The sequence below is a fragment of the Schistocerca piceifrons genome, chromosome 4 (assembly GCF_021461385.2).
Source record: "Schistocerca piceifrons isolate TAMUIC-IGC-003096 chromosome 4, iqSchPice1.1, whole genome shotgun sequence".
Taxonomy (NCBI): Eukaryota; Metazoa; Arthropoda; class Insecta; order Orthoptera; family Acrididae; genus Schistocerca; species Schistocerca piceifrons.
Window position 1 is genome coordinate 134,504,776 of NC_060141.1, and position 14,876 is coordinate 134,519,651.

Here is a 14,876-nt window from a genome sequence, read left to right on the forward strand (position 1 = left end):
CAAGACATCTGCGATAATCTATATAGATACGAGGGACGTTTAGTTTTCTCTTACAGCCGTTAATGTACATACACCATGCGATCATTAGTATCCGGACACACTTACGTAATGTGGAACTGACCGCTAGATGTCACGAGAGGTGGATCCGCCATAGAGAGCCTGTACACAGAGAGAGTGGCCATAGGTGAAGTTGCGCGTGATTGGTTGATTAGCTTTGGCGCCATTTCTCTGCCAAACGTCTCTCGCGCTTCCTATGTTCGCCGTGCTTTTGAGATGAATTGAAGTTCACAGGACTTTTGGAAACGATTAAAAGGTATTTGAATTATTGAGAGACTTCTTATGCGTTGTGCATGCATGTTCGATTTAGTTGTATATCGTTTTCAGTACGTAATTAGCGTTTGCGATCTTAAATAGTCGCGCAAAACAGGTAGACCTCTTACAATTTCCTGCATTTTTAAGCTCTTATTTCTTTAACAGTTCGTGCATACTGGTAGCATCACAAGCTTTTCTGAGGCCAATATCTGACAGTCCTTGCTGGAAACTGAAAGTTACTGTAATTGTTGTGCCATGCTCATTCGGCAAACTTTATTTCGGTCCGAATCAGAACACTAGGCATTATTTTGGTTTCAGTATTATTGCCTGACTGTTGACGCAGGCAAGATGTAAGCACGTTTTCCGCATTTGTCGTGGTTGCTGAAACATTATTCGTAGTAAATAATTGTAGGTGCTCAAAAAAATGGTTCAAATGGCTCTGAGCAGTATGGGACTCAACATCTTAGGTCATAAGTCCCCTAGAACTTAGAACTACTTAAACCTAACTAACCTAAGGACATCACACACACCCATGCCCGAGGCAGGATTCGAACCTGCGACCGTAGCAGTCCCGCGGTTCCGGACTGCAGCGCCAGAACCGCACGGCCGCCGCGGCCGGCCTAGGTGCTCTCGAAGACAGTTTTTAATAGGCCTACTTACTGTGGGGTAGAAGGCATACGGTAGTTTTCTTGTTATATTTGGTCTTTATTACAGTAGCCTACATTTAACATTGCCTAATTTTTGTAATCTTGTTCGATGGTTATCTACGAGAGGTATTCTGTATATATATATATATATATATATATATATATATATATATATATATATATATATATATATACATATATATATATATTACTCCACTACTGGTCATTCGAAAGTCCCGCCCGCAGTTTGTCAGAAAAATGGCCGCCGTATCGTCCGGTTGGCCACTCTCTCCCTATACAGGCTCTCTAATCCGCCAGTATAAAAGGAAGGTGGGGAGTGTCGTGTTGTCAGTAAAGAAGCAATTACAGCAGATTGGGTCCATCAGGGGAGCTCAGTGACTTTGAACACAGACTAGTCTCCAACAAATCCGTCAGGGGCATTTCAGTCCTTCAGAAGCTGCCCTCGTTGAATGTTGGTGACGTGATGGTGTAGTGGAAACGTGAAGGAAGAATCACGGCTACACCGAGACTAAGCAGCCCTTATGTACCGACGGACAGGTGCCGTCGCCGACTGCGAGGAATGGCTGTAAGAAACTCTGTACATTAATAATAATAATAATAATAATAATAATAATAATAATAATAGTTTCGTGTGGCTCAATGGCCAGGTGCAAGTCTCTCCATTGGACGCCACTTGGGCGACTTACGTGTCCCTATCGTGCCCCAGTTATCCAACCGAGAAAGAGGACCCGCAGTTTAATGTAGAATCCGAACTAGGTGCTATTTCTGGCGACTCCTCATACCGTTGAGCGATGAAGCCTACGTTAAAACGAATCCGTGGCCTGATCGAGATTCGAGCCCACGATCTCTCGGTTTACAGGTGATTAATTGCTGGACCACCAGGCCTTATATATATATATATATATATATATATATATATATATATATATATATATATATATATATATATATAATTACGAGTAGTTCGTCTATAGGTTTCGATCAGTGAGTTTGCAAGTGTCCAAATGTGGGGCATATATGGCCGTATCTCTTGGCTGCCGATTTTAGAGATACATCAAATGAATTCGCAATTGCGAATAGGGACTACCATCAGCTGTAGCACACCCATTTGCGGGTGTCGCTGCAGCGTATATGCAATCCAGCAAGACTGAGTTCCGGATATATAAGCACCGACATGTAGGCAAGGGGTTAGTGTTGCATTCGAACGGTAACTTTTTACTCGCCTATCATATTATTAACTATGAATGAATTGTTAGGTTTTTAATTTATTACTCATGCCATAACTTTCTTTCTCTTGTATTATTTAACAGAAATGTCAGTCAAATAATAGACTTTTGCGTAAAACTTCTAACGTTCTTTTTCTTTAACTATTTCGAGTGAAAAAGCAGTTTTTTAGCCAAACATATATTTTTACTTTTTAACGGGATTTTGAATACAATTGATAGATTGCTGACAAAGCCAAAAATTCTCTTCCAAATAATCAAATGAACAATTTATACAGTGCGCAAAGTATAGCATTTACCAGAACAGTTACACGACAATAATTAAAATTTCTGTAATGATTAATTGATACATCGGTTGAAATAGTGTTATCAGTAAGAAAGGAAAAATGTCTGTTATAACTGAGATGAAGCAAACGCAGAAATTTACCAGTTATTCAGAACTAAAATACCGGTACCGATTTTAACCGGTCGATTTTTCCCATCCCTATCTCTTATTATCGTTCAACACCAAACCACACATACGTCCACTATTTACCTCCACCCAACAGGTAAACGTAACACACACAAAGAGATCATTTCGTTTAGAGGAAGAACAGACTTTCCTATTAGGCGGCTGAACCGAGCCCTCTCCCAGGCAATAATGCCACACGACTCTTCACTGTCTTCCGCCTCATAAACACAACAAAAAGTATAAAACAATAAATCACACAGAACAAAACTTGCACGATTTGGAGAGATGGCCTCTACGACGTTCCCTCAAACATTAGGCTGAGTACTGGGTAGAATCAAGCAACAGAAACAAAGTAAACACTGAAACACAGACAAGAAGCGAACCCTGCACCATTGCGGCATTAATCCTACGCAAAAAAAGGTGGCAGTGACGAATTCCTTGCAAGCAACGATTAGACGGACATAGTGGACCGTTTGATAATGAACTTTCTGAGACTTACTGTAATGTAACCTCATATTATCTACTGCCACAACGATCTCTAACAGCAGACAAGACAGCTGACATGAGATTTTGTGATGCTTTCAGGAATATCTCGACATTCTCTCGGGGCGAAGTGACGCCGTCATGTAGAAAGCCACCCAAAAACGTGTCCAGGCGTTGCACCATGTCTGCCATAGTGATCACATCCTGGTGACAATCCGAGAACGTTTTGTATTAGTTCAGTTCAACAAATTACTTAAAGTTTATACGTGGTTTGTTCATTGTGATAGAAGAGACGGAAAAGCATTATTTGTCTACATAATTATAATGCAAAAACACAAAAAATTACTTTAATGATCAGTTCCGTACCGCACTGAGCTGTTTTCTAATTACAAGTGTGATTCTACTATATTAACTCTCATGAATCAAGCAAAAAAATCACAAAAATAACTCACGAATGTGTGCCACACGAGCTAAAAACCATAAATAAAAAAATGACACAGCATGACTAAAACACAAAACACAGTTACTCACGAAGAACTTACGTTCGATTTGTTAGAATTTTTTGAATTATGTGTTACAACATCGATGCGTCACTCTGGTAAATAGCTTCAACCTGAATATGGTTGCCTCGAAATATAGCACAACAAGCCATAAGTGAATCTGTTAGTGATGGCAGACAGCTCTCATTGAAGCCCACGTAATGATAGCTGATCCTGAAGTCGTATTTAAGAGACAAATAAATGCTCCATTCCACATGCAAATGAGGTTATTAAAATCTAAGTGATCAATTGCCGAACCTTTCGCAATAGAGTCCCAGAGTTTGTTCCTAAAAACAATGGAAATTACATAATATAAGGAAAGCGATTTAAAACTCTAAATTGACATCAGAGAGGCTTCCGGAGAAAATTTCAGTGTATTGGGGAAAGATAGGCTAATGGGAATTGGAACTGGTGTATTCGTCACAGAAGACAAGATACCCAAGTTCACCGAGATGAAAGCGATATCATTTGGGCAAGACATAGAATCGAGGATGGGCATAAACTTATAAACGGGTCATTCTATCAACCATCAGACTCACCCTAAAATATAATTGAAAACTTTCGAGAAAACCTCAGCTCACTAATAACAAGTGTTTGTCAATCATATTATCATCACTGAAGGAGTTTTAATCTTACACCAGCCGATTCAGTAGATCGTGATGGAAAGCCGCCACCTGACACCTGATAATACTGAAGTAGCTACGAATACTGCTCACTATTGAGCGCCCCACTTCCTGCAGGATATATTAAAGTTTCACAATGTCACAGCAGTGTAGGTGCACCAACAACATATAACGTATTGATGCTTGCGTGCTTGTGTGTGTGTGTGTGTGTGTGTGTATACTTAGGTTGGTGTCAGCAGTGGACGCTACGAAAGAGCGCTAGCACTAGAGTGATGTGTAAGTAAGAAGTCACGTGGGCGATGCGTTTTGTGAAGAGAATACGTTGGGGCGTCATCGATGTGCTCTCTTTTTCTGTTTCACTCCACTTACTCTAGGAAACTCTTTCCTGTAAAATGGCAACGCTGGGGAGTGTTTCACATGGGGACACTTTCTTCTGGTTTTGTCGCTCTCTCTCTCTCTCTCTCTCTCTCTCTCTCTCTCTCTCTCAAATTAGCCCTATTGCTTGTTAATGTAATATTTGCTACGGCAACTGTGTGTTCTCCGTAATAAATGTTACAATGACCTCATCACGCCAACACAAACACCAAAGTCAACGTTAAATATTCGATGCGCAACCTTTATCCTCTAGAGGCAGACGCGGTAGAATGACCATTCGCCATAACCTCCCAAACTGCTTCACACTCATATCTCCTAAAAATCCAATGTGGAAGGTGTAGATTGCTGTCTGCAGGTGTTCTGTTGCGGCATAATGCAGAGTCCTATTAGGCTTGTGCGACAGCTGTCACGAACGCAAACCTAAGGATAAAATGTCTTTCAAGTCCACCATACCACATCTTTTTCGGAGAAGTTTCCATACGTTTGACGTACGCAAAAAGCAACAGACGTAAAGAAGTTCCGTTTGAGGAAGAGGCACACCACGTGATGCAGAGGCAGTTGCGGATTAACAATGAAATTTATTTTATTTCAATGCACAGGTAAACTTTTTAGTGACTAAACCGATTTCGAATTTTTAGTCATTTATATTAGGCCATTGAAACTTCTTGGCCTGTAGCTGAGTCAACATTTACGTCGGGCTCCTATTAGTAGGAGAAAATGACTAAACACGCAAAACCTGTTTAGTCATTAAAGATTTTACGAGTGAATGTGAAATAATCTCTGTTGACATTAGGTAATGCGCTTGCTGATGTTGCATGCCAATAACATGGCAAATATACGAGTAAACCTAAACGAATTGTTTCCTACGCGAATTCTAAAAGTATAGAGAAGGTTTATTGTCGAAAAGTGGCACAATATTGTGCTACATACGCACACTAAATCATATCTACAGGAATATTTGTGATATCATTTTGGTGTGATGCACGATCGTGGATGGAAACTTGGGGACTTTCAGCTATATGTCATTAATATACTGATTGGATAAGACACGCAGCTCTTTCATTGATGGTATTTCAATCGCACAATAGATTTCAAAATTGTACAATTTAAGAGATTTTAACTAATACTCCAACATTTTCTTGAAATTGAAAGATATAATCATTTTGTAAAGTTTTTGGCTACACGTATCTGTAATGACGTTTGAACGTTGGTGCACTGAAAGAGCTTTTTCCTTCACTACTAGCTGTTTCCAGCTATGCTTTGCTGTGGCTCAGTCTAAGTGAAAAAGAAAGAAAAGGTAAAAGCACATATTTATAATATGTACGGGAATTGTGCGTACATCGTAATCTCCTTCGCCCTCCTGTCTCTGTCCGTCTCCTCTCTCTTCCAATTAAGACTGTTGATATTTTCAAAAATATCCGCGAGTCAGATTATCGATATTTAAAACAATATCGTTACCGGCTGTCGACATATCGGAGTGAAATATCGATACATCGATGGAGATAGTATCGAAGTAACTGGCTCTAAAAATATCGGCTGCACATTGTAAATACACTGCCGGTTTTAGAGCTGTATATTTAAGTATTGATTTATTATAACATGTTCAGTACATCAACAGGCTACCAGCTTGCCTATCCCCCTTAGAACAAGAACTGAAAGAAAAACGATGCGCGTTCACGCTTGACGATAACGACTTTGCTAACAATAGTAACTGCACCTAAGTATCACAATAAAAAGTGTCCGATGGGCCCGTCGTTCGGTTTCTTCACATCCCCGTTTTTTTCATTTCTACCAACGCCAGCGACCTAGCAGCTGAAGTGTCAAAATTGCGTGGTGAAGCTAAACGTTTTTGTTGGTAGCGCCGATTACGTCAGCATTTCCCTTCACACGTCTCCGCCCCACCGCAAAGACCAATCTTGTCATTTAGATTTTTGTTCATAATTTTCAGCAATTGTTTTTGAAAAATTCCGATGTTTCTTATCGCAGCTGGTGTGCTAATTCTTTACGTCGGAAATCATGTTATTCCATTCACAGCTCAACTTCCCAGTTCAACTGGACTTCTTCTTTTGCGCCACATATACTTGCTTCACACAGTCGAAGAGAGAGATTGGACGCGATAAAAGCTCTAAAAGTAGTAGGACTTCTTTCCACAGTGAAAGTAAAATTATGTTCTACTTCAATTTCAACAGAACATATTCAACTATTTACCGAAAATTGTGAGAAAAATGTAATATCCGCCCTCGATATTTTCATTTTGATATCGATATATCGGTGTAAATAATATTACCAAAGTATATCGACATACCGTTGAGAAAAATGTTGACATATCGATACGTCTGTGTGTCGATGGGAATCGTTTTTGGGTGAATAGTCGATCTATCGATATTATAATGACAGCCATACTTCTAACTCTCTCTGTCCTCCACCTCCTATCCCCCTCTCTCCGTCCACCTTCCCCCTCTTCCTCTCCATCTCCCTCCGTCCCATCTTTTTCCCTCTCTCTTTGTTCATCACCTCATTCCCCCTTTTTATGTCCATTTTCTCCTCCCTAGCTCCTCCTGCCCCATCTCTTTTCTCTTCTCTCTGTCACCACCGTATCTTCCCTTTCTCCGTCCATCTCTTCTCCCCCTCCATCTCCTCCTGCCACCTCTCCCTGTCCATATCCTGCTTTCCGCAAGCTATCTCCATTTGCTTCCTCTCCTCTGTCTATCTCCTCTTCACCCTCTCTCTGATCTTGAGCGTTGTTTAGTGTTATTGCAAATTCAAATTCTGTAGGAGTGTTCTAATCACAAGTCATGAAGACAACTTTCGTGAATGCTAACAAAGTTCCACTACTGTGTCCAAACGTTTATTACACTAACGTCTAGAAATTTTAAGCAAATCGGTCGAGTACTTTTAGAGATTTTTGGTAACAATATTTCTCTTTTATACATTTCATATTTATTTATGTACTACATAAATTTTGAAAATCCTAAAAGAAAGTCGTGTTAGTTACACTATTTATAACTCAAGAACGTCTGGACGGATTTGGCTGAAAACTGGTGGAGAGGTAGCTTAGAACCAGGAGACGGACATAGGGAACTTTTTATCCCGTTCGACTACTATAAAACATGGTATAACAAAAACGCATCTGGCATGGAATAACAAAACGCAAATGTCAGCTAAACGTCACTATAAAACGTGGTATAACAAAAACGCATCTGACATGGAATAACAAAACGCAAATGATAGCTAAACGTCTATGGTTAAGTATCAGTATATATCATGAATTAAAAATTTAAAGAAATAATTTGTATTTCCTTTGAATCATCATTAACAGTGCCGCGACCTAGACGATCGAATATTTCTCGACAAAGCCGTAATGCAAGAAGGATACAAAACATTGCGAATGAAAGGACTGAAGAAGAACAAAGATGTAGATGACCTAAACTACATAATTCAGAATGAGATCATTGGTAAAATGCATTCATTCAAATCTATTGACTGTGTAACAAATGAAGATGACGCCACCAACTATCCAATTGAATTTTTAAACTCCTTGGATGTGCCTGGCTTACCACCGCACAACTTACGCCTAAAAGTTGGCTCCGTAGTAATCATGCTTCGGAACATAAACCAACCAAAACTGTGCAACGGTACGCGTTTGGTGGTAAGTAAATTGATGAACAATGTTACTTACGCGACGATACTCAAAGGAAAATTCGAAGGTGAGGAAGTTCTCATTCCGAGGATCCCGATGATCGCAACCGACATGCCGTTTGAGTTTAAAAAACTTCAATTTCCGATCCGTCTTGCATTCACTATGACCATTAACAAATCACAAGGCCAATCCTTCAAAGTTTGTGGTTTAAATCTGGAATATCCACGTTTTTCACATGGTCAATTATATGTGGCATGTTCACGGGTAGAAAGACCATTGCGTTGTTTGTTCATGCGCCTGATAGTAAAACAAAAAATGTCGTGTATCACATGGTACTTAACTGAAGAGTGGAAGCTATGCACCAAAGAATCATTAAAATACTTTATTATTTTATTTGTATTTCCTAATAAAAAATTGAACTTAACATCCAAAATCTGTTTATTTATTGGCTTTAAGGCGGAACAGAGTTCGCCGGGTCAGCTAGTACGTATATGAAAACACTCATGTATTCGCATACACCATTACGTCAAAATTTCGAAGCAAGAGTTGAAGAATTTTCGGAGATTTAAGATTTTGAACAAAAGAATATTTACATTTTGTTACAGATTTCGCGGTCCAGTGTTGTTGTTGTTGTGATCTTCAGCCCTGAGACTGGTTTGATGCAGCTCTCCATGCTACTCTATCCTGTGCAAGCTTCTTCATCTCCCAGTACCTACTGCAACCTACATCCTTCTGAATCTGCTTAGTGTATTCACCTCTTGGTCTTCCTCTACGATTTTTACCCTCCACGCTGCCCTCCAATGCTAAATTAGTGATCCCTTGATGACTCAAAACATGTCCTACCAACCGGTCCCTTCTTCTAGTCAAGTTGTGCCACAAACTTCTCTTCTCCCCAATCCTATTCAATCCCTCCTCATTAGTTACGTGATCTACCCACCTTATCTTCAGCATTCTTCTGTAGCACCACATTTCGAAAGCTTCTATTCTCTTCTTGTCCAAACTATTTATCGTCCATGGTTCACTTCCATACATGGATGGCTACACTCCATACAAATACTTTCAGAAACGACTTCCTGACACTTAAATCTATACTCGATGTTAACAAATTTCTCTTCTTCAGAAACGATTTCCTTGCCATTGCCAGTCTACATTTTATATCCTCTCTACTTCGACCATCATCAGTTATTTTACTCCCTAAATAGCAAAACTCCTTTACTACATTAAGTGATTCATTTCCTAATCTAATTCCCTCAGCATCACCCGATTTAATTTGACTACATTCCATTATCCTCGTTTTGCTTTTGTTGATGTTCATCTTATATCCTCCTTTCAAGACACTGTCCATTCCGTTCAACTGCTCTTCCAAGTCCTTTGCTGTCTCTGACAGAATTACAATGTCATCAGCGAACCTCAAAGTTTTTATTTCTTCTCCATGAATTTTAATACCTACTCCGAATTTTTCTTTTGTTTCCTTTACTGCTTGCTCAATATACAGATTGAATAACATCGGGGAGAGGCTACAATCCTGTCTCACTCCTTTCCCAACCACTGGTTCCCTTTCATGCCCCTCGACTCTTATAACTGCCATCTGGTTTCTGTGCAAATTGTAAATAGCCTTTCGCTCCCTGTAATTTACCCCTGCCACCTTCAGAATTCGAAAGAGAGTATTCCAGTTAACATTGTCAAAAGCTTTCTCTAAGTCTACAAACGATCTCCAGTAAGTATACAAAAACATGCACGTATTCGAAAGCCACGTTGTGTCAAAACTTCAAAGCAACTGGCGAAGAACTTTCGGAGATTCATGATTCTGAACAAACGAACATTTACTGTTTTATTTATGTACGTTATTACACGTTTTGCATATAGCACGTCTGCAGTTAAAACTGTATAACTTCACATTAATTAAATACCACCAATAAAACTGCTGAGCGAATTATGGAATAACAGTATATTAATTTCTAGTATCAATTTTTAATACACGTAACTGGGGTACAGTTGCGACCCTACTTCTTCGAATACAGAAACTACAAACATCGGGCGTTGGCATATGTTAGCCCAAGGCAATACTCGCCTGAAACATATGGAAGCAAGAAAAGTTTTATTGCGTATGCACATCCAAAGTACGAACTCCTACGGGAAACAGAGTCTGCGAGTAAGGGGTTAATCTACTGGTAGGGGGTTAATGGACGGCGGTCGTTGCGGTGCGGCGAGTGGGAACTTGGGAATTTGTGACTGACGAAATGCGTGTCCGGATGGCCGAGGTTGTTAATGCAACCGTTCTAGAGAAGCGGAGCATCCGGGTTCGTATCCCGGCAAGGTACATAGTTTCAGCTCTCGCCGTTGCATTGCCGTAATGCCCTGTGCGGTAGCAATTATTTCTTTCCTATTTCTTTCCCATCCTGTTGCTTTCCATTCCTTTCAACCCAATTATTGATGGAGAAGAAGCAAGGTCAAACCAACGTCTGAGTGATGAGCCACCCTTTGCACCAGGGCTTCCCCCTCCCCTCTTACTATTCACCCAGTCACAGTTCAGTAGACGACGACTCGACGCCATTAATATTCCTGGATCTTCCTCCCTCCCTGCGTCACAGTACTAACTGCCGTCCTACTCTGAAACACGCAGTTCTCTCCGACGTACAGAAGGATGCAAGCGGGTTCCAGGGTCACTGACATGTATGCGGTGGTTTGTGCAGCACACGTGCTCCTAAATGTTGCGGTTTTCACGATTCTCCTTAATTTATGGGGAGCAGTGTATCGCGTTCCTCGGAATTTCGCGCCGGGGCTCGGGGATCCCTTACCGGGAGCCATCAGCGTCAATTACGCAGACAAAGCGCTTAGAGCTGTGCAAATGGCGGACCCGGCTCAGGTTATGGCCGGCGTAATCACCCCGAGGCCGCGAGGTGAGTTTCGCAGCGCGCCGCGCCGAGGTGAATGAGCGGGATTTGCAATTCATATAGGCGAGCATTAAGCGCTCTGTGTTGCGACGCCACTGGGGCCCGCGCAACCCATTCCTTAGCTGCCTCCTGCCGGCGTGGCTCTGCGACCTCGCTCTTCTTGCCCCTACAGTTTATGGCTTGTAACCGGATGCAGTAGCGAAAGGCATCCATCATCAGCAACACATGTCCCCTAGACACATGCAGTGGCGTGCCGAAAGCGGTAATGCGAAATGTTATTGAAAGAACGACATCGTTTCTATCAAGCTGTTATTTCAAAATAGCGCTTAATTGAGCAATACCGCTAATTTCCAGCGTTGCACGTCCTCAATTGCATAACAGATCTGAGCACATTATACTGTAAAAAAGAATTAAAAAGGTTACTTGTTGAGCCGTACCAAGTCGATAGGTCACGGTACGCCTTCTGCATGCCATATTTGCCTCTAGCGGAGGGCGTGCCGTTATGACGTAACCAAGTGCAGTGCGAAGAGCAGTGGCAGCTCGTGAGTATACATCCTGAGTGTTCGCAAATTTTTAAATTCAGATAAATATGAGAGTCTGAAGTTAATAGCGTCTGCTATATAGCAGTTATGCTTATCAATAATACGCATAAAATGTCTGAAAAAAGAAAGATTAGTCTTTGTGCAATTTTGTTGTTTTGTACATAATATAGCACAGTTTATGGCAAGATCGAAATAATGTTTAAGCTTTCAATACTCTCTGTTTCGCATTTTTATGTAAGTGGGGATTTTCGTTCTTTTTTATTTTGTCGGACAAATGTACGAGATCCCTAATACATGCATTAGTTAACGAATTAAGTTCCAAGCTGAAAATGCGACATCCTTACGCTGCACTCACACAACAACATTCGCCTATTATACACTTCTTTGTTAAATGTCCGCTTGTAGTCAATCTTATTTGATTTGGTCACTTTCTCTGACAACGGATCTAGCCTGGGTGGCCCTAATTCCTTTGGGGCTAACTTTTCCTGGTAATTTTCTTTTTTGAAAGCACTTAAAACAGATTAAACAGAGTTCAGGTCGACACTACACAGGAAAGCCGATTCCTGCACACTGAACAACCAATTCCAAACACAAACTGCCGTTTGCGGAAATGATTAAACTCAAGCAGTACTACCCACCAACAAGGTCACTTGACCAGAATACAAGTGAGGCGCTGAGATTCAAATGGTCCAAATGGCTCTAAGCACTATGGGACTTAACATCTGAGGTCACCAGTCCCCTAGAAATTACAACTACTTAAACCTATCTAACTTACGGACATAACACACATCCATGGCCGAGGCAGGATTCGGACCTGCGACCGTAGCGGTAGCGCAGGCCCAGACTGAAGCGCCTAGAAACGCTCGGCCACACCAGCCGGCCGTAGCTTAACTCCAAGAACCAAGAGGGAATAATAAGACTGGACGACCAAGAACGAAGTGCTCGGATTAAAAAGATTGTAAGACAGCGCCCCTACTGTTCCTTCTGTACATCGAAGAAGCAATGATGGAAATAAAGAAAGATTCAGGAGTGGGACTGAAATCCAAGGTGAAAGGATATCAATGATACGATTCGCTGATGACATTGCTATCCTGAGTGAAAGAGAAGAAGAATTTCACGATCTGCTGAATGAAATTAACAATGTAATGAGTACAGTATAAGGACTGAGAGTAAATAGAAGAAATACAAAGGTAATGAGATGTGGCAGAAATGAGAACAGCGAGAAACTTAACATCAGGATTGATGGTCACGAAGTAGATGAAGTTAAAGAATCTGCTACCTAGGCGGCAGCCGGCCGGTTTGGCCGTGCGGTTCTAGGCGCGTCAGTCTGGAACCGCGTGACCGCTACGGTCGCAGGTTCGAATCCTGCCTCGGGCGTGGATGTGTGTGATGTCCTTAGGTTAGTTAGGTTTACGTAGTTCTAAGTTCTAGGGGACTGATAACCACAGATGTTGAGTCCCATAGTGCTCAGAGCCATTTTTGAACCTAGGCGGCAAAATAACCAACGACCGACGGAGCTAGGGGGACATCAAAAGCAGACTAACATTGGCAAAAAGGGCAGTCCTGGCCAAGAGAAGTCTGCTGGTATTGAATATAGGCCTTAATTTTAGGGAGAAATTTCTTAGAAATTGTATGGTAGTGAAACATGGACTGTGGGAAAACCGGAATAGAAAATCGAAGCATTTGAGAAGTGGTGCTGCAGACGAATGTTGAAAATTAGATGGACTGGTAAGATAAGAAATGAGTATGTTCTGTGCAGAATCGTAGAGGAAGGGAATATGTGGAAAACACTGACAAGGAGAAGGGACCAGATGATAGGACCCTTTTTAAGACATCTGGGAATGGCTTCCATGGTACTACAGAGAGCTGTAGAGGGCAAAAACTGTAGAGGAAGACAGAGACTGGAATACATCCAGCAAATAATTGAGGACGTAGGTTGCAAGTGCTACTCTGAGATGAAGAGGCTGGCACAGGAGAGAAATTCGTGGTGGGCCGCATCAAACCAGCCAGAAGACTGATGACTAAAGAATAAAGTAAAATAAAATCGAAGAGAATTGCGGCATGTTCGGATACAGCTACATATTTTTTAATAATTGAAAATGAAGGAGCACATTCTTTATAAACCTTCACCTAACGTAGGTCAACTATCATTGGCGATGATAGGTCGGAAGCCAATTCCATAACAAATCCAAATTTATCTACGTGAACGAAACAGACACAACATGGTTACTTTAAAAAGCCATATAAACGACACTACTACGTAGGTCGACATTTGACCTGCGTTTCTGCTCAATGTACACTGTACCAAGATAACAAGATAACGAGAACAACGAGAACGAAATTTCATTGACATCAGAGCCATCTCTCTGACAAGTAGAAGACTTCTCTTCGTAGCTATATTTCTTCATATGACGAAGTTCTATTCCGTGAGAAAGAAAAGAGTGACATTTAAACTTGGTGTGTGTGTGTGTGTCGTACTCACAGGAAACACGGTAGGCCGCCAAAATTCCGTCCAGGCGCCGCGAACCCGCGCGGCTTCCGCTCGTGCTGCGATCTGGTGGTCGCGGTAATTAATAGCGACGCTGTTCTAATTACTGGCCCCATTCAAGCCGACGTTCGGCCCGCACTTCAGCCGCCTAATTAAGCCAACCCAAGGGCCCTCCTTTTTTCTCGTTTTAGGGAAAGGGAACGGACCGTTTCGGAGAACTTCACGCTCGCGGCTAGAAGTAGAAAAGAGGCACAAGAGCAGAAATTACGTTCCAGTAATTAATGGCACTCAACTCCTATCGCCGCTCACAACTCGCCGGCGTTAGTACAATAGCAGTTGTCTACGCTTTGTTCTATAAAGTGGCGGAACGGCAGGAGCACTGCGCAGAGACGGTGAAGTGCTTCCAGCGCTTGATTTCGCAAACAAAGCACACAGGTACTTTGCAAATAGGACGCAATATTCTGAGAGAGACTATACTGAAGTATTCTTTACAGACCACTATTCATGGAACTCGTCTCTTGAAAGGTCTCAACGTAGAAATATCAGGTGACATTCGCAAAGACAATCTAGGCCCGTGGCTTTATATACCTATCATCTTATTTAATTACTATACGGCAGCCGGCCGGAATGGCCGTGCG

General features: G+C 41.5%; 1 protein-coding gene across 1 annotated transcript in view; it reads right to left on the reverse strand.

The window, feature by feature from the left end:
• Positions 1-14,876, reverse strand: part of LOC124794753 (alpha-1,6-mannosyl-glycoprotein 2-beta-N-acetylglucosaminyltransferase) — a 234,771-nt gene that overhangs the window by 126,100 nt on the left and 93,795 nt on the right.